This window comes from Schistocerca serialis, chromosome 5 (assembly GCF_023864345.2).
Source record: "Schistocerca serialis cubense isolate TAMUIC-IGC-003099 chromosome 5, iqSchSeri2.2, whole genome shotgun sequence".
Classification (NCBI taxonomy): domain Eukaryota; kingdom Metazoa; phylum Arthropoda; class Insecta; order Orthoptera; family Acrididae; genus Schistocerca; species Schistocerca serialis.
This window is the reverse complement of record NC_064642.1, coordinates 37,418,778-37,438,250: the sequence shown is the minus strand read 5'-3', so window position 1 is coordinate 37,438,250 and position 19,473 is coordinate 37,418,778. Positions and strand designations below refer to the sequence as shown.

General features: G+C 39.6%; 1 non-coding gene across 1 annotated transcript; it reads right to left on the bottom strand.

The window, feature by feature from the left end:
* Positions 1-19,398: 19,398 nt before the first annotated feature.
* Trnal-caa (transfer RNA leucine (anticodon CAA)) lies at positions 19,399-19,473 on the bottom strand. Its single transcript has one exon. It is a non-coding gene; the product is annotated as a tRNA-Leu (tRNA).

Below are 19,473 nucleotides of genomic sequence, written 5' to 3'. Positions count from 1 at the left end.
TTTCATCTTCATCTACATCCTCTTCCATTTCCATAATATTGTCCTCAAGTACATCGCCCTTGTATAGACCCTCTATATACTCCTTCCACCTTTCTGCTTTCCCTTCTTTGCTTAGAACTGGGTTTCCATCTGAGCTCTTGATATTCATACAAGTGGTTCTCTTTTCTCCAAAGGTCTCTTTAATTTTCCTGTAGGCAGTATCTATCTTACCCCTAGTGAGTTAAGCCTCTACATCCTTACATTTGTCCTCTAGCCATTTGTCCTATCGCCATCCCTGCTTAGCCATTTCGCACTTCCTGTCGATCTCATTTTTGATACGTCTGTATTCCTTTTTGCCTGCTTCATTTACTGCATTTTTATGCTTTCTCCTTTCATCAATTAAATTCAATATTTCTTCTGTTACCCAAGGATTTCTAATAGCCCTCGTCTTTTTACCAACTTGATCCTTTGCTGCCTTCGCTACTCCATCCCTCAAAGCTACCCATTCTTCTTCTACTGTATTTCTTTCCCCCATTCCTGTCAATTGCTCCCTTATGCTCTCCCTGAAACTCTGTACAACCTCTGGTTCTTTTAGTTTACCCAGGTCCCATCTCCTTAAATTCCCACCTTTTTGCAGTTTCTTCAGTTTTAATCTACAGGTCATAACCAATAGATTGTGGTCAGAGTCCACATCTGCCCCTGGAAATGTCTTACAATTTAAAACCTGGTTCCTAAATCTCTGTCTTACCATTACATAATCTATCTGAAACCTGTCAGTATCTCCAAGGTTCTTCCACGTATACAGCCTTCTTTTATGATTCTTGAACCAAGTGTTAGCTATAATTAAGTTGTGCTCTGTGCAAAATTCTACCAGGTGGCTTCCTCTTTCATTTCTTAGCCCGAATCCATATTCACCTACTACGTTTCCTTCTCTCCCTTTTCCTACTACCGAATTCCAGTCACTCATGACTATTAAATTTTCGTCTCCCTTCACTATCTGAATAATTTCTTTTATTTCATCATACATTTCTTCAGTTTCTTCGTCATCTGCAGAGCTAGTTGGCATATAAACTTGTACTACTGTAGTAGGTGTGGGCTTCGTATCTATCTTGGCCACAATAATGCGTTCACTATGCTGTTTGTAGTATCTTACCCGCATTCCTATTTTCCTATTCATTATTAAACCTACTCCTGCATTACCCCTATTTTATTTTGTGTTTATAACCATGTAGTCACCTGACCAGAAGTCTTGTTCCTCCTGCCACCGAACTTCACTAATTCCCACTATATCTAACTTTAAGCTATCCATTTCCCTTTTTAAATTTTCTAACCTACCTGCCCGATTAAGGGATCTGACATTCCATTCTCCGACCCGTAGAACGCCAGTTTTCTTTCTCCTGATAACAACGTTCTCCTTAGGAGTCCCCGCCCGGAGATCCGAATGGAGGACTATTTTACCTCTGGAATATTTTACCCAAGAGGACGCCATCAGCATTTAATCATACAGTAAAGCTGCATGCCCTCGGTAAAAATTATGGCCGTAGTTTCCCCTTGCTTTCAGCCGTTCGCAGTACCAGCACAGCAAGGCCGTTTTGGTTAGTGTTACAAGGCCAGATCAGTCAATCATCCAGACTGTTGCCCCTGCAACTACTGAAAAGGCTGCTGCCCCTCTTCAGGAACCATACGTTTGTCTGGCCTCTCAACAGATACCCCTCCGTTGTGGTTGCACCTACAGTACGGCTATCTGTATAGCTGAGGCACGCAAGCCTCCCCACCAACGGCAAGGTCTATGATTCATGGGGGGGGGGGGGGGGGGGAGGTGTGCACCAAAATTAAGAATTGTTTCTAATTTTTGTGATTTAAGGGAATGTGGTTATACTTGTTGCTTAACAGAGTGCGTATAATGCAAAACTAAACTTGTTTATGCTATGAGGTCTATAGGCAAAGGTTTCAAAAGAGCACAAATTTCTGTTTTCTTGTTGACTTATCTCCTCCTGTAAGGTTTGACAGATACAATAAAATTATTCTACAGAGTTTAGAAGAATTAGCAAACGATAGTGTGAAAAATGCTGTTCAGGATAGTGTAGACATGAATGACAGCAACACATGTATGTTTGCAATCCTGGATGCACCCTGGCAACAAATAGACCACAGTTCCGTAAATAATGTAGAGACAGCTACCTCTTTGGACAATTGTTAAGCCCTTGATGTTGAATGTATTACCACTGTCACGGCTGTACTAGTGTATGGCGTCCATTTCATTTTCATTGAGAAAGGGGACATTTCAAATAAATTAGAGAAAAACCTGGGACAATGAAAAAAAAGGGACATAAATATTGTATTGACTAAATTTAATACACACACAAGTTGACCTTTACAACGGGCATTCAGATGATCCCGAATCACTTTTTACAATTATTCTGCCACACTATCACCGTACTTTTCACTTTTATGTACTTCATCAAGAAGTGCTATTTCGTTTGAAATTGAATCATAAAAGTCAGTACATGATACACCATTAAAGTGTATTTTGACAATGAGCAAGGCCCTCACTGTTTCAACTTTCATTCTGTTTTTTTTTTTTTCATCTGACCACAAAGAGTTCACTAACGAAAACACACGTTCCACAGCAGCATTTGACCGAGGAATTGCCAGACAAAACCCCTCCAAATGAATCATGTTTTTCATGTCAATGTTTTTACTTTTGAAATAAGCAAATATTTTACACTGTGTTGCACCAACATATTCTTTGTCTCCTTCTTCACTTTTTATGAAGTTCTGTGCACATGAAAATTCATTTGTCTTCATCAATAGGAAAATTTGGTACAATACTTTTAACAAAAACACAACAGTCCTAAATATCCTTCCACTATAGCTGCTCCTTTTCAGTATTAACCCAGTCAAATGCTTTAAAAGGTGTGAGAAATGGTAAGCACCATTCATTAATATACTCAATGCAAGAGTCATAGAAGATGTCAGCATAAATATGAAATTGTTCTACAGTAATTTCACCCTCTTCTTCCAGTTTCCTTAGAGTCTCATGTACAAAGGATGAGAGAAATCTTTCAGATTTTGTACATTGTAATTTGCCCAATAATTTGTTTATTTCTTGATAAACTTCCAATATTGTGATTTCTTGTTTCTCAATACATTTAATCGTTGTGGAGAAAGATTTTAGCTGGCTAGCAAAAAAATGAAGAAGAACAATAGACACAGGGTTATCAAAGAATTGTTTAAGGATAACAGGACACTTATCAAGGGAAATGAAATATGATTTCAAAGCAGGAAATGTCTCTACAGTGCTTTCCAATGCTGGTAGCAGAGATAGCCATCTTGTCTTGCTGTGCCCAAGTACAGTTTTGTATTCAGTTTCAGTAAACTTACAGAATGACTTCAGAGATTCGACCCTTACTGTATATATGTGGAAATGCTGGTAGATTTTGTTTACTATTAATTGGCAGTCGCTGGGTAGGCAATCTAAGCCAGTTTGTAAGGAATTGAGCACCACATGTGCTGGACAGCCAACACCTACTATATTATTCACTGTGTTCTGTTGCAGTTTATAGAACAAATTGTTTTTTCCTTTCCTTTGCTTACCACCAAAATTGGTGTTAGTATTGTCGGCAGAAACTCCAATCACCTTTCCCTCCAGCTCATATTTCTTTAAAACCTCCAGTACATAATTCTGAAATAAATCTGAAGTTTCTCCAGCTAAATTAACCAATTCTAGAACTTTCACCGTGATGCCACTTTCAGGGTGAAAATATCTGATAAGGAGAGGAACCAACTTCAAATCCAGATGATTCGATGTATCAGTCATTACAGAAATGAATCGAGCGCTTTTCAGTTCATTTAAAACCTGCTGAGCTGCATACGGTGCAATAACATTTGAAATGATTGGATTATATTTCGTGTGTCCACATGTGAATTTAGGATTGAAACGATTTTTAACAACTGCTGTAGTACAGTCCATTGACTGAAAGCTATGGTTATGCATTGCACTTTGGTATGCAAACGTAGCTTCTTGTGCTGCCAACCGCCTATCCATTTCTGTTACTGATTTTAAGCTTACATAGTAGTCACTCACGCATTTATTTGCTCTTTTCGTTTGATCACTCATGCAATGTTTCTACATCTTAATGTGATTTTCAATGTCAGTCCTTCCACCATGACCAATAGCTTATTTTGATCTGCAAAACGTACATTCTACAGTTTCTCCACTACCAGTGATAAAAGGAAACTCGCTTTTTATATTGCTGTTAAAATTACACTTTCGTTTTGGCATAATGAAACAGTGATTGCACGGTGCAAAACATTAACAGTGTGGTGACGAAAGCCAGAGACCAAGTATCAGTGGTGTAGAGTATCTCTGGACCGAAAGGACGGATTCAGTGGATCGATGTAGAAGAGAAGAATCTTTGTTGTTATTCGTAAACTATAGTGCGTTTAAAATTACTTGCGATTTTTGACAGTTCGGTACATGTTTGGGGTATGCTGAAAGTCATCACACGCTTCCTAGCGTAAATTATTGCGCAGTTAATAGCAAGTCAAACAACATGTAGCGTAAAATACTCTAGCCAAGCAGAATCATAAAAAACGGGACCTTTGAGCGTCCCCAAAAAAACTTTCGGGACAGCGGGACATTTTGGTAAAAAACGGGACTGTCCCGGGAAAAACGGGACGAATGGACATCCTATACTAGTGGAACTGAAATTGGTAAATGTTTGCTTAATTTTAGTGGTTATAGTAGTGGAGGGATGGAATCTGAAGGTGTTGTGAAGGTATTTCATAGGTCAGTGGAGACATGCATTGTGATGTATGCATCTTACCTATGAGATGGAGGCCAAAACGTTTGTGAATCCAAACCTTACGCTGACACAAAAATTGAAGGAATGATAAAGGCAGTATCGACTACTTTTTTTCATAAATCCGCCACAGATGACAACCCATGTCATGCACTCTGTCAACCTGATGGTAATACATGATGTGGCTACCAAAGGGTGTTACTCAAGGTGAGACCTACAACCATAAACATTCTGTGCCATTTGCTGTAATGGGAGTTATAAAACCTATATATAGGGATCTTAATGACTCAAGATTATTAGAGAAATCTTTACTTGGTACGACTCAAAATCCAAATGAAAGTTTCAACAATTGTGCATGAGAACTGATATCAAAAACTGTTCTTATAGGACTAAATACTTTGAAAATACGTGTGCTAGATGCTGTTCTATGTTTCAGCGATGGTGCAGTGTCAAGGCTTAATGTTATGGAACTGATGGGAGTGCCTCATGGACTAAATATGCATAGAGCTCTAATAGCCATTGACCGAAGGAGACTCTTCGAAGCAGAAAAATCAGTATTGGAAGCCACCAAGCAAGAATAAGAAGAAGTAGTGTGAGAAAGAGAAGGGAGGAAGAACAACACAGGAAACTAGATGAATATGGACCTGGGATGCATTCGTGCCATGCAAGTTTAATATCAAAAACAAGTTTTAATTTTAACTTTACTTTCTAAAAAATTTATTTCATGTTCTAGTACACTTTGGCTAAAAACTGTTAAAGATACAGAGCTGAAATTTTGTATAGTCTTAAAACCCACTTAACTAAAAAGTAGACTACTCTTGTGACTTAACTTTGAAAAGGAAATGCTTTTTTGAAGAAAAACTCTGAATCCATTTCCAAAATTTTCGATAATCATGCTTAAAATTGTTTGTACCATAATTTATGACAGCATGATCTTTTCAATAGTCTGCTTTAATGATAGAATAAAAAACCTTCTACTTTGTGCGTATTTTGAGTAGTGTGTACCTATGATGTACATAAATAATTTGTATGGTTTATTTCACTTGCAATACAAAAATACAGTTAAAAAAGTGTGAGAATTAAAGTTGTGGTTCGAACATAAAAATGTTGCCTTAAGATGTATTAAAAGATGTTAAGCATTATATGGGTTTACAAATCTTTTATTTGAGTTACACTATTTAGAAAACTGAGAGTTTTTTCAGTGCATCCCCTTCACAGGCTATCCCCTTAACAATATGTTGTCAACGATAGGCAGCAGAAAGTTGCTGTATCTACCAATCCAGTCTCTTTCCCACTAACACATCATCCATTGTTTACTGGAAAATATTTTACATTAAAGCTCACTTAATACCTGCAACAAGTACTCATGTAATAAACTGAAGATCACTGCACTTTATAAAGTTGAGCTAAGTGAAATTATATTGCTTACTTACATGAGAGAAGTGGACAGGAAACGCTTAGGAGATGTAGTGTGTCTGTAAATTGAGAAGTGAGCAGCGTTCATGGTGTAGGAAGTCATCTTTCTCAGAAGAACACTACAAATGTATTACAGGATCACTAAGAATCAATTTCCCCTATAGCAATGCAGAACAGTGTGCACAGATTTATGTACAATCTGTTCATATGCTTGGTTTGTAACAACTCATGTGCAGTGTCTGCACACTGCATCACCAGTGATTCATAAGTCAACCTGTGAAGGGTCGGTATGACACTGTGAAGTATCCTGTGGTTGCTTTTTGTGATATAGTGCTTAGAGGGAATGGGAAATTGTCTGTTAACTCTTCAATCTGAAGATCTATGAAGGAGGGGTGTGCATGACCACATGCCAATGGCCTATCTTCCCTCACACTGCTAACATTTCCAGCCTGCTATATCCCCAAAACACAATTTTCCTTAATATGGTTCTACTGCACGTAGATGTGATAAACACCTTAATATTTCTTTTTAACTCACTTCATTTTACAACAAACATCAATTTTACACCACTAAAACACTATTTTTAATAACTGCGATTTTTCGTCCCTTGCCACATAGAGTGTATTCGAGCCAGAAAAATATGAGTAGGAAATACACTCCTGGAAATGGAAAAAAGAACACATTGACACCGGTGTGTCAGACCCACCATACTTGCTCCGGACACTGCGAGAGGGCTGTACAAGCAATGATCACACGCACGGCACAGCGGACACACCAGGAACCGCGGTGTTGGCCGTCGAATGGCGCTAGCTGCGCAGCATTTGTGCACCGCCGCCGTCAGTGTCAGCCAGTTTGCCGTGGCATACGGAGCTCCATCGCAGTCTTTAACACTGGTAGCATGCTGCGACAGCATGGACGTGAACCGTATGTGCAGTTGACGGACTTTAAGCGAGGGCGTATAGTGGGCATGCGGGAGGCCGGGTGGACGTACCGCCGAATTGCTCAACACGTGGGGCGTGAGGTCTCCACAGTACATCGATGTTGTCGCCAGTGATCGGCGGAAGGTGCACGTGCCCGTCGACCTGGGACCGGACCGCAGCGACGCACGGATGCACGCCAAGACCGTAGGATCCTACGCAATGCCGTAGGGGACCGCACCGCCACTTCCCAGCAAATTAAGGATACTGTTGCTCCTGGAGTATCGGCGAGGACCATTCGCAACCGTCTCCATGAAGCTGGGCTACGGTCCCGCACACCGTTAGGCCGTCTTCCGCTCACGCCCCAACATCGTGCAGCCCGCCTCCAGTGGTGTCGCGACAGGCGTGAATGGAGGGACGAATGGAGACGTGTCGTCTTCAGCGATGAGAGTCGCTTCTGCCTTGGTGCCAATGATGGTCGTATGCGTGTTTGGCGCCGTGCAGGTGAGCGCCACACTCAGGACTGCATACGACCGAGGCACACAGGGCCAACACCCGGCATCATGGTGTGGGGAGCGATCTCCTACACTGGCCGTACACCACTGGTGATCGTCGAGGGGACACTGAATAGTACACGGTACATCCAAACCGTCATCGAACCCATCGTTCTACCATTCCTAGACCGGCAAGGGAACTTGCTGTTCCAACAGGACAATGCACGTCCGCATGTATCCCGTGCCACCCAACGTGCTCTAGAAGGTGTAAGTCAACTACCCTGGCCAGCAAGATCTCCGGATCTGTCCCCCATTGAGCATGTTTGGGACTGGATGAAGCGTCGTCTCACGCGGTCTGCACGTCCTGCACGAACGCTGGTCCAACTGAGGCGCCAGGTGGAAATGGCATGGCAAGCCGTTCCACAGGACTACATCCAGCATCTCTACGATCGTCTCCATGGGAGAATAGCAGCCTGCATTGCTGCGAAAGGTGGATATACACTGTACTAGTGCCGACATTGTGCATGCTGTGTTGCCTGTGTCGATGTGCCTGTGGTTCTGTCAGTGTGATCATGTGATGTATCTGACCCCAGGAATGTGTCAATAAAGTTTCCCCTTCCTGGGACAATGAATTCACGGTGTTCTTATTTCAATTTCCAGGAGTGCAGGAAATGTAACATATTTTAATCTTCTACTGGGAAAAATTTTCGCTACATGCCACAGTTTTCGAGACATTAAAGAAACCCTAAAATAGGGAGCTTTACATGCATCCCCACCCCCAATACTCACAAGTCACCTGTCGCAACTTTTAATATGTTCTCCTGCATCTACGTCTATACTGCGCAAACCATCATGAGGTGCATGGCAGAGAGTATGTTCCATTGAATCAGTTAATGGGATTCCGTCCGGTTCCATTCATGTGTGGAGTGCGGGAAGAATGATTGTTTGAATGCCTATGTGCATGCAGTAATTATTCTAACATTATCTTCACAATCCCTATGTGAGTGATACGTAGGGGCGTATGTTCCTAGAGTAATCATTTAAAGTAGGTTCTTGAAACTTTATTAATAGACTTTCTCTGGACAGTTTATGTCTGTGTTCAAGCGTCTTCCAGTTCAGTTCCTTCAGTATCTCTGTGGCACTCTCTCGCAGATTAAACAAATCTGAGACCATCTGTGCTGTCCTTCTGTGTATACATTCAATATTCCATGTCAGTCCTACCTGGTACAGGTGCCACTCACTAGAGCAATATTCTAGAACTGCTCACACAACTGATTTGTACACAATCTCCTTTGTAGTCTGATTGCACTTCCCCAATATTCTACCAATAAACCAAAGTCTACCACTTGCTTTATCCACAACTGAACTATGTGATCGTTCTATTACATATCCCTACAAAGTGTTACACCCAGGTATTTGTACAACTCAGCTGACTCCAAGAGTATCTCATTGATTTTATAGTCATAGAATAGTATGGTTTTCTGTTTTGTGAATTGCAAAATTTTACATTTATGAACATTTAAAACAAGTTACCAATCTCTGTACAAGTTTGAAATCTTTATTTTATTTATTTATTTATTTTCGAGTTCCGTGGATCCTTGACGCGAATGTATCGCTAAAATGTAGAACATGTCAGGTTATTACAGTAATAGCCACATGTAGATGATCATTAGGCAACCAATTTAACATGCATAAGCAGATACATGAAAAAGGACATTCACATGTAAAATAATTACACACAAAAATTCGGATAACAAAACAGATAATAGTACAGTAATGACATAGATGATTGCATAAATAATAGTGCAGTAGTGACATAGATGATTACATAAACAAATTTAAAGTAATTCATAAAAAAATATTCTGCCAACAAGTGATATGCTAATCTACATAATCAGTTCTATTAGAGATGCTTGACCAACGAATTCCTGTAAAGAATAGAAAGAATTATCCAAAAGATAAAGTTTTAGCTCTGTTTCGAATTAAGTAAGATCCCCAATGACTGATTTGATATAGACAGGAAGGAGATCATGTTTTCTTCTTGAATTGTGATCATGGTACCCACTATTCATTTTGTAAATTGCATAATTTTTGTTCACGAAGCACATTAGTGACAAGATGTATTGACAAGGCATGATGAGGATCCCCATCTGTTTGAATAAATTTCTACAAGAAGATCTAGGATGCACTCTACTCATAACCTGACAACTCTCTTCTGTGCAACAAAGACTTTATTTGCTTGTGGTTGATTTCCCCAGAATATGATGCCATATGTCATAAGTGAATGGAAATAACCAACATATGCAGTTTTGATTGTTTCCATGTCAGAAACAGATGCAATTGAGCGAATGGCAAATGCTGCTGAATTCAATCTTTTACGTAGGTCAGTGATATGGACAGGCTAGTTCAATTTGTTATCAATATGTAAACCTAGAAATTTGGAAGATGCAACTTTCACTATTTCTTTGTCTCCACATTTTATTTCAACATTTTCCAATTTTTTGTTTACTCTTTGAAACTAAATTAAATGAGTCTTATTAACATTAAGGGACTGACCATTTGCAGTGAACCACTCTAGAACTTCTTGGAATATAGTGGTCGCAGTGTTCTCTAGAATGCAGTTGGGTACTTTGTCAATCATAATGGTTGTGTCATCTGCAAATAGGGTGAAGTGTGCTTCTTGGGTCACACACCATGGGAGGTCATTTACAAAGTTTAAGAAAAGTAAGGGACCAAGCACCGAGCCCTATGGCACTCCACATTTTGATGTACCTCAATCAGAGCTGGCAGGCGCCTTGGCACAACTGTTTAATACTACCTTCTGATTTCTGTCATCTAGATATGACTCAAGCCACTTCCCTACTTTATCTTTTAAGCCATAGTGCTCAGCCTTTCTTGGTAGAATCTTGTGATCTACACAGCCAAATGCTTTTGACAGATAACAAAAGATTCCAACTGGTGACATTTTCTTGTTTATTGATTCAAGGAGTTGATTGACAAATGAGAAAATGGCTTTTTCAGTTGAAACACCCTTTTGGAATCCAAACTGATTTTTATTAAGGATGTTATATTTATTAAGGTGAGCCATGATTCTATTGTACATAAGCTCCTCTAGGATTTTTGAAAGACTTGTTAACAATGAAATTGGGCAGTAGTTAGAAACCTCTGCTTTATCGCCCTTTTAGAAGAGTGGTTTAACAACTGCAAATTTTAGTCTATTAGGGACAGTACCTTGACTTAGAGATTCATTAAATATGTGACAGAACTTTAAGAATATATTTGTGCCAATGTTTAAGTACTTTGATAAACATATTGTCCACAACAGTGGAATTTTTGTTTTTCATTTAGCATATCACCTTCTCAATCTCATCTTCTGTGATGTGGGGTACATACATCAGGCTAATTTTTCTCTGCAGTGCTTTTTGTAGAAGGCTGATAGCTTCATCCATTACCCTTTACATCCAATTTGATCTACTGCTGTCAGACAATGATTGTTGAAGATATTGGCAATTATTTGCCCTTCAGCTACTATGCTTCCATTGTGACACACTTGTATACTGTCTGTATCCTCTGAAACTTTTCCTGTCTCCCGTTTTACCACCTTCCAGATTGTTTTTATTTTGTTATTTGATCTGTCAATTTCAGATTTGATAAACGTACTCTTGGATCTTTTAATAACATTCTTTAGGATGTTACAGTACAATCTGTCGTGTTCTGTATCCTGAGGTTTATCAGAATTTCTGAGTGAAACAAAGCATTCGGTTTTTTCTACATGAAGTTTTTATTCCCTTAGTGAGCCACTGTCTCCTACAATCATTCTGGTTTGTGCTTTTCGAAATTTTCTTAGGAAATACAGCTTCAAAAAGGGTAACAAATTCATTTAGGAAAAGGTTGAATTTATCATCTACATTTTTAGCCTGATATACTGTCTCCCAGTGTAACTGTTCCAAATGCCTACTGAAGGTTTCCAGATTCTCACTGTCGATTAACCTGTATGGTCTACTGATAGAACTGCTCTTGCTAGCAGGGCTTACATCATGTATTTCCAACAGCTGCTCATCATGGTCAGAGAGACCATTTAAGATTTTTGTTACGAATATATTTTCGATTCTATTATTATCTACAAAAATATTGTCAATCAGACTTGTACAGTTCTTTGTTACCCTAGTGGGAAAGTCAACAACTGCCATCAGATTGAAAAAATTCATGACATTCTCAAACTCTGTTCTAGCATTGTTACAGGTAGGAAAATGTACATTAAAATCACCAAGCATTATTATTTCTTTGGTGTTTGAATACAAGTAAGTTAAAAGTGATTCTACTTGCTTGAGGAATACACTGACCTTTCCTGAGGGAGCTCTGTAGACAGCAATGACATAAATAGGCAGTGTATTAACAAGGACTTCAATACAACAAGCCTCAAAATTCTGGTCAACACAATATTTTTTTACATCGATAGATTTGTACACTATATTATTTCTAACATACATTATCACTCCTCCTCTGTCCATTTTACTTCTAATATAAAAAGTTGCTAAGGTGTACTTGTCTAGTTGCAGCATTTCAATCCTTTCCTTCATATGATGTTGAGTAAAAACATAAAATATGGGCATTGTTTATTGCATAACTGTCATTAATGCAAACAGACAACTGGTTCAGTTTGTTCCTTAGACCCATTACACTTTGATGAAATGAGCAAAGTTTGTTCATGTCCTAAACTCTTTGATTCGATGGCACTTCTTTGTTATGAACTGCAATTAGAGATTATAGCAGATCTACCTGAAGGTATCTGCCTTATGTTAGTCTTGGAACTGAGGCCAGGTACCAAAAATACTGCAGAGTTGTATGTTTCCTGGTTCTTGTGCATTCTGTTACTGCTGATGAAGGTGAAGCTGCTGAAAAGTCTTTCACTGTTGAAGACTGAGGAGGGGCCAATACTGATGAAGGGTCCTGAGCCACTGACGAAATATCAACAGCAGATGGAACTTTTGAATCTGCTGCTAAAGAACACAGGGGGACAGTTGCAGTTTCTGCTGCTAGTTAAGTTGGTCCCATACAAGGAACTGTTTCGTTCATTTTCTCTCTGCTTTCAACAATTTAGTTTACCATTTTACATATAAAGTTCTTTCCTTCGTAATTCAGATGCATCCCGTGCCTGGTATGGTGGCATCTTAGACAGTTATCTGCTTCAGTTTTTGCGACAACGTTTGAACCCGCAATACACACCGCAAAGTCATTTTTTCTTAGCAATTTGTCATGCAGATTGTCGCCAATAATATTTTTTGTTGTTGCTCCAGGTTTAACAGTACTTGTTGCGTAGCATTATCTGTGTTATTTGAAAAGTTTTTTCACGTTTTTGCCGTGGCTGTCGGTTAAAAATAATACACTACTTTCATAAACACGCTGTTTTACATTTTTTGTTAATAGTGTTCTTCTTTTTCGTTTCATTTTTACGTGCAGTGGATGGCCTACTCACTTTTTCACTGTCACTGTTTTCCCTAATGCTGGAATTTGACTCTGTTTCAACTTTCTGTCGACACTCTTCGTTGAAAAGTCCATTTTTACTTTCCGGTAATTAATTCAGTTCCTTCACTAACGGAAAGAACATGAAATTTGTTTTCAACTGCCAATTGATCGGCGTCTTCACTCGCTAGTGATTTTTTAATGATCGGATTTTTGTTTTTGTACGATATTTTCGAATACTCATTTGAGTTTTTAGCCAGAAAAGAACTACACTTTTTTTTTGGCTAACGGCACACACATTTCCTTTCTAAGTTGTGAAATCTCACTACTCAGTGAGCTGATGATAACTGCAGACTAGAGATACGCTCATTTAGCTTTCGTTCCTATAACTAGCACACACTTTACTTTTACCACCATTATTTTCGTTTTTCGCTGGAACACTCTTCACTTGAACACACAACACTTTCGCCTTCTTATCACTTATCAAGGTTTATTTTGGGTAACAAGACCAGACAGCGAGGTCATCGGTCTCATCGGATTAGGGAAGGAAGACGGCCATGCCCTTTAAAAGGAACCATCCCGGCATTTGCCTGGAGCTATTTAGGCAAATCACTGAAAACCTAAATCAGGCTGGCCGGACGCGGGATTGAACCGTCGTCCTCCCGAATGTGAGTCCAGTGACTTATCAGGATCTGACTGAATAAGACACTCCCCCCCCCCCCCCCTACCATTGTACTAAAATTTGCGAATACACGAATTTTTTCCCCTCAGACAACATATTTTGGTATTTACTGACTGGACTAATAGGAAGGCATATTGAAAAGTAATGTCTCCGATTTTCTTAATGAAAACTCTTCTTAAACAAAACAAACATCATCAACATTTTGTATCTTTATTCTTCATGTCCATATATTTACAGACTCTTTTAAGAGTCACTCTTACCACTAGAGGCTCTGAATTGTAGTGTGTAACATGGCAGGGTGCAATGTAACCACATCAGTGCATGAGAAACAGTGTGCTGTAATCGAATTTAGAAGTCAAAGATTTCATCCTCACATGGAGCACAATCTCCTTCGGAATGATAATGCTAGGTCACAGTATAATTTAACAGCGGCGACACTTCGCCTTGATTTTGTTGCCTACCGCGCCAGCAGCGCCCCAAGCGGCCAGTAACTTAAAGTCTTAAACTGTGAGTTCGACGCGATCGTGAAAGCGAATAGTGGTTGTTTATTTTGATTTCTACAATGGTTTTTACAAGTGGGAGCGTTTGTAGCGCAATAAATTGCAGCAGCAACAGGAAGAAGACACCACAGTTGTCTTTTTTAAGGTTTCCTAAGGGTCCTGAGAGGTATATACCATCATGTTACTAAACTGTATCGTTAGGATTAACTTGCAAATTACATGCGTATTAATGATTACTGTTTCGTTTTCGGAGCTGAAAATGTCTAGTTAATAGCAGACGAGAAGACCTTATGAAAAAAGACCCAGGTTACCTGTATAATAATATTAGTTTTGTTTGCTACATTTCGAACAAAAGCAGTTCATGATCGCAGACAATAATAAACCTGTGTGGAATGCAGTACGCAACTGTTTGACATCCCAAATAAGCAAACTCAACTGACGATGAAGAGGAAACTGCCACAAAGATTCGACAATCCATCTAAAGCTCTAAAACAGTCCTATGACACAGAAGCAACCAGAACAACTGTTCATGTATCAGTGGCAGATTCGTGTGAATCGTCAACATAGGCCTGCTTTGACGATGAAGTGGTTAGATTAAGTGTAGTTATTCGTGTCTTACAAAAGCGTAATGTTTGGTATGTATTTCATTCACTTCTGTTTTTAGTCACGTAATTTTTCGTGCTTCCTTCATGTTATGACATTTTGTTTGCACATTGTTCACTGACATTGTTTGAAAATTATTCAGATATTTTGCGTGAAATGTAATGTAATCAGCTCACTATAATGTTTTCAACGCATTTCTCCCACTATTTGGCAGTCGCTTGTCCCACTTAGAATAATATAAAGATGAAGGTAGTACTTGTGGCAACAGGTGACAATGACAAACACAGTAGGCCTACAGAACGATAAATGAGCAGTCGATCGCCTTTGCATACAGAGGTACTTGTCTGTGGTTCTTAAGGTGCGTTTACACTGCGATTTGTATCGGCACATGTATGACATACATGTATATACGACTTTGCGACATGTATCGCGACTTGTATGAGTTGACAAGTATCAACCTCATACATGTATGAGCGTGCGTTTACACTGGTTGATATGTATCACTGAGCGATAGCTTCCGATGACGATTTGGAAGTTTTGACATTTTTATGTGCTGATACACTTGCTCTTTTGGAAGATGATAGGAAGAAAAGGCGGAGGAAGCGTAGATGGTGGCACAGAGAGTTTCTCGCGAATTAACGCCATATTTTAGAAATTATGTTAGGATGAGTATGGAGGATTTCCGCGGTTTGTTATCACTTGTGGCTCTTCTTGTGTCCAAAACCAACACAAACTTTCGGGAAGCGATTCCACCAGAGGGTCAGTTGGCAGTAACACTCCGTTTTTTAGCCACTGGGGATTCCTCGTAAAACGAAGATTTCATTACAAAACATTTGCATTGTCGCGCGATTGCTAATGCCGACGTCTCACACACGATTGCGGCATCCGTTGTCAACATTATCACGCGAGACCGCCGGAATAACAGCAAAACATTGATATACGTGCCAGATGCATGAAAAAATGATTTAATGTATGACATACTCTGATATATATAAAACTTTTACCTTCACTTCTTGGGATAAAACTTGGACAATGGCCTCGCAAACACGAAGAATAATGTTGCATATGGCACTTTTTGATATTTTATGCAGATACATTAACGTCGAAACGACAGTCGGCACCTTCAAAACTCAAACAGCCGCCAAAGAGCCTGGTACTACGCATACGCTAATCGTCGAAATAAGCGGCAGTCGACAAGACGACAGGAAATGATAGTACTGCGCATGCGCGAGTTCTTCAAATGTCGCTCATACATGTCGCGTATATGGCCAAAAAGCGATGTACAAAATGTATGCGCGACATGTATGAGCTGGAGGGTCCGCATACAAGTTCCGTGAATTTTTGTATGAGGTGATGTATCGCGACATGTCAAATTGACATGTCGCTCATACATGTCGCGATACATGTATCCCAGTGTAAACGTACCTTTACGTGTGAATCCGTGTGTTTATATTCTTTTGATATCAACGTGGTAAGCTGCAATTCTATTCAATGTCACAAGTGGTTATTTACGAATGTGTTGTAGCTTGCCACTCGATTCATGGTTTTTGTCCATACTTGCGCTAATTTTAGAATCATTTTTAGAAACATGTATGCCTTCTGGTACTACACAAATCCTTGGAGGCGAGAAAATAACTCAAATATTTCGTAAATTACGTAGGAAATGGGTGCAAAACAAACATGCTTACGACGCGTTTGACGTTTACCTTACTCGCCGCTTGGAGCGCTAGTGTCGCTCCATCTATCGAACGATAACAACTTGTACAGCAGTGAGTATCGCAACTGTTATGTTTGACTGCGACTCCTGCAACAGTCTGACGACTTGGGTTCACTGTGATTGATCATCCTACATTCAGTCCCCACTTGGCCCCTTATGATTTTCGTGTTTCCTAAACTTAAAAAACATGTTGAACGACTTCAGTTTGACAGTGATGCAAGCCGAGGTGAGATTATTGTGGCTTCATCGAAATAGTTGAACATCCTACAGTGACGGTATCAACAATGTGGTGTCTGGTGGGATACGTGTTTGTTGCCAGGATGACTGTTGAGAAATAAATATGTAGCCATGAAAAATAAAGATGTCGGATGTTAATAGCTCATCTGAAGAAATCCTTTAAAATTTCTCAATTGTCTGTGGTAATATGAGATCATCTCTCTCTTATTTAACAAGTTAGTATTATTATTATTATTATGCTAGAAAAGTCCATACGTATTATATCTGCCCAGGCTGCTCGAAAGTGATTATTGTATTTATGTGTGGTGTTACTTTTCAGTTCTCTTCTCAAAAAATTTAGGTGGAAAACAGTCTCATGAAAATATTAGAAATCACAAGGATTGGACACACATTACGTCATTTAATCTTTAGTTTGAACAATTCTGTAGTGTAATATCCATGGCAGAAATGGTAGGAGAGGAAAGATATCACCAGATGTGCAAGTGTTTAGCCTCTCAACATACTAACATCTGCTTTTGTAGCATAAAAGTTAATTGGCATATCATTACTTTTTTGTTATTTAAAACAGGAAAATGCTATCAAGTTACTAAAATCTCCTTCAGAAAACCCTTTATGATTATATGAAATATATTGTGGACATTTAAAAAATTAGTATATACAGATAGGGTAAATGACAGGTGGCTATAATTAAACTGATGATGTTCTGGGTGCTGCAGTGTGGTCTGTATGTGTATATCCCAGGATGTTGAAAAACTGTAGGTGCATTCATGAATTGGTGCCCTAATGGTGCATGCTGGAAAAAAAAATTAAAACTGTAAGGAGTCACAACATGAAATAATTCCTGTTTTGACATCAATATGTTGTTTGTCACTTTGTGATGTGTGTTGATTTCTTTTGTGAACTAACTGATAAGGTAAAGGGTTAAGAAAGTTGAAGTTTTCCATACAAAACGCCATGCCTATTGGCAAAAGAGACCATGTACTCCTAGTAAAATTGTTTTATTTGATCAGCAGCGATAGTAGTGCTGCATTATGGGAACATTGCTGCCTGAAAAAGTTGTGAAGAGACTCCATGTCAACAAACTGGCTAAAGAATATGATAAAGAAATTTGAAGAATTAAGTGATGCAGCTGGGAGGAGGAGGTAGCCCATTCCCATGACAATTGCTGACGAAGTGTCTCTAGCCACAGTTGACCACACAGCACATGCCTCAAACAGCCAGTGCTCGAGCTGTGTCATGGGAATTCTCTCTCCCATGGTTAACAATTCATAAGATTTTGTGGCTCAGTTTACAGTGCTATCCCTACAGGATTCAGAATGTGCACAAAATGAAGCCCCAATGTAGGCTACAATACCACAGTGTTGCCTTTCATCTTTTGGCATGCATGGAAATGGATGACATAACTGGGGAGTATCCTTTGGATGGGTGACACATGTTAAACTCTGTGTGGTGCCGTGAATGCACAGAACTGCCTCATATGGGGTTCTGCCCCACCACATGAGCAGGAATACCCACTGCTCTCAGCTTATGTGAATGTGTGGTGTGGTGTCACAGTCTCCTTCATTCTCGGTCTGTTTTTCAAGGGAATGACCCTTCACAGGCCTGTCAGGTGTATATCTGCCATGTTATAAGGACCTCCTTGTGCAACACAGGGATTCAGCTTTGCAAGAATTCAACTGTATGTATACTACTATTTTAAGGGGGTAACACGACATGCCACTTGCCAGATAAAAGATTTACTTTAAGAAGCCTTTGGTAATGACTGCATCATTTCTAGGCAATTCCACAGGTGTGATTTTCCAGATATCCTGACCTAAACTCACGACTTCAGTCTGTGGGGATATCTGAAAGATCATGTCTATCTGGGATGGTTCTGGATTTTTTTCTGATCCGAAGGATGGCATACAACAACATATGTCTCTGATCACACCAGATATGCTGCAAATAAACCACAACATGTTACGGATGCAGCATGTAGCTGAGTTGGGAGAGCATATTGAACACATGCAACTCGTGACCATATTCTAATAAACGTGCTAGAACCACTGTTACCAAGTGTTTTATTGCTCCTCCCCTTTCCCTATACCATCACATTCTGCTTACAGCACCATATTTTCACCTGGTGGCAGAAACTGGAACTAATATTTTTTTCAGCATACTCCACAATTGAACTGGTTAATGAACATACCTACGATGTTTCAGCATCCTGGGATGCATGCAACCCACACAGCAGCACTCACAACACCGTCAGTTTAATTGTAATCACCCAGTATGTAGCTGGAATCTATTTATTAGCAACTGTTCGTCAATTTGCAACAAAACAAACTCTGCTGCTGTGCACAACTATTTATCAGTTTGCAACAAACTCTGCTTCTGTGCTCAGAAGCAACAGTTCGAAGTATTTGTGGTACTGAAAGTTTGTCAGTCTTACAGGCATGGACAGATAACTAAATGTTCAAGGTGAATGCTCACAATATGCAGGAAATATGGGCACCCCCATGTTTTGGCACTGACACTTGTTTGTGCCATTCAATCTGCATAGTTGTCAGGTGTAATGTTGAAACTTCCTAGCAGATTAAAACTGTGTGCCGGACCGAGACTCGAACTCGGGACCTTTGCCTTTTGCAGGCAAGTGCTCTACCAACTGAGCTATCCAAGCA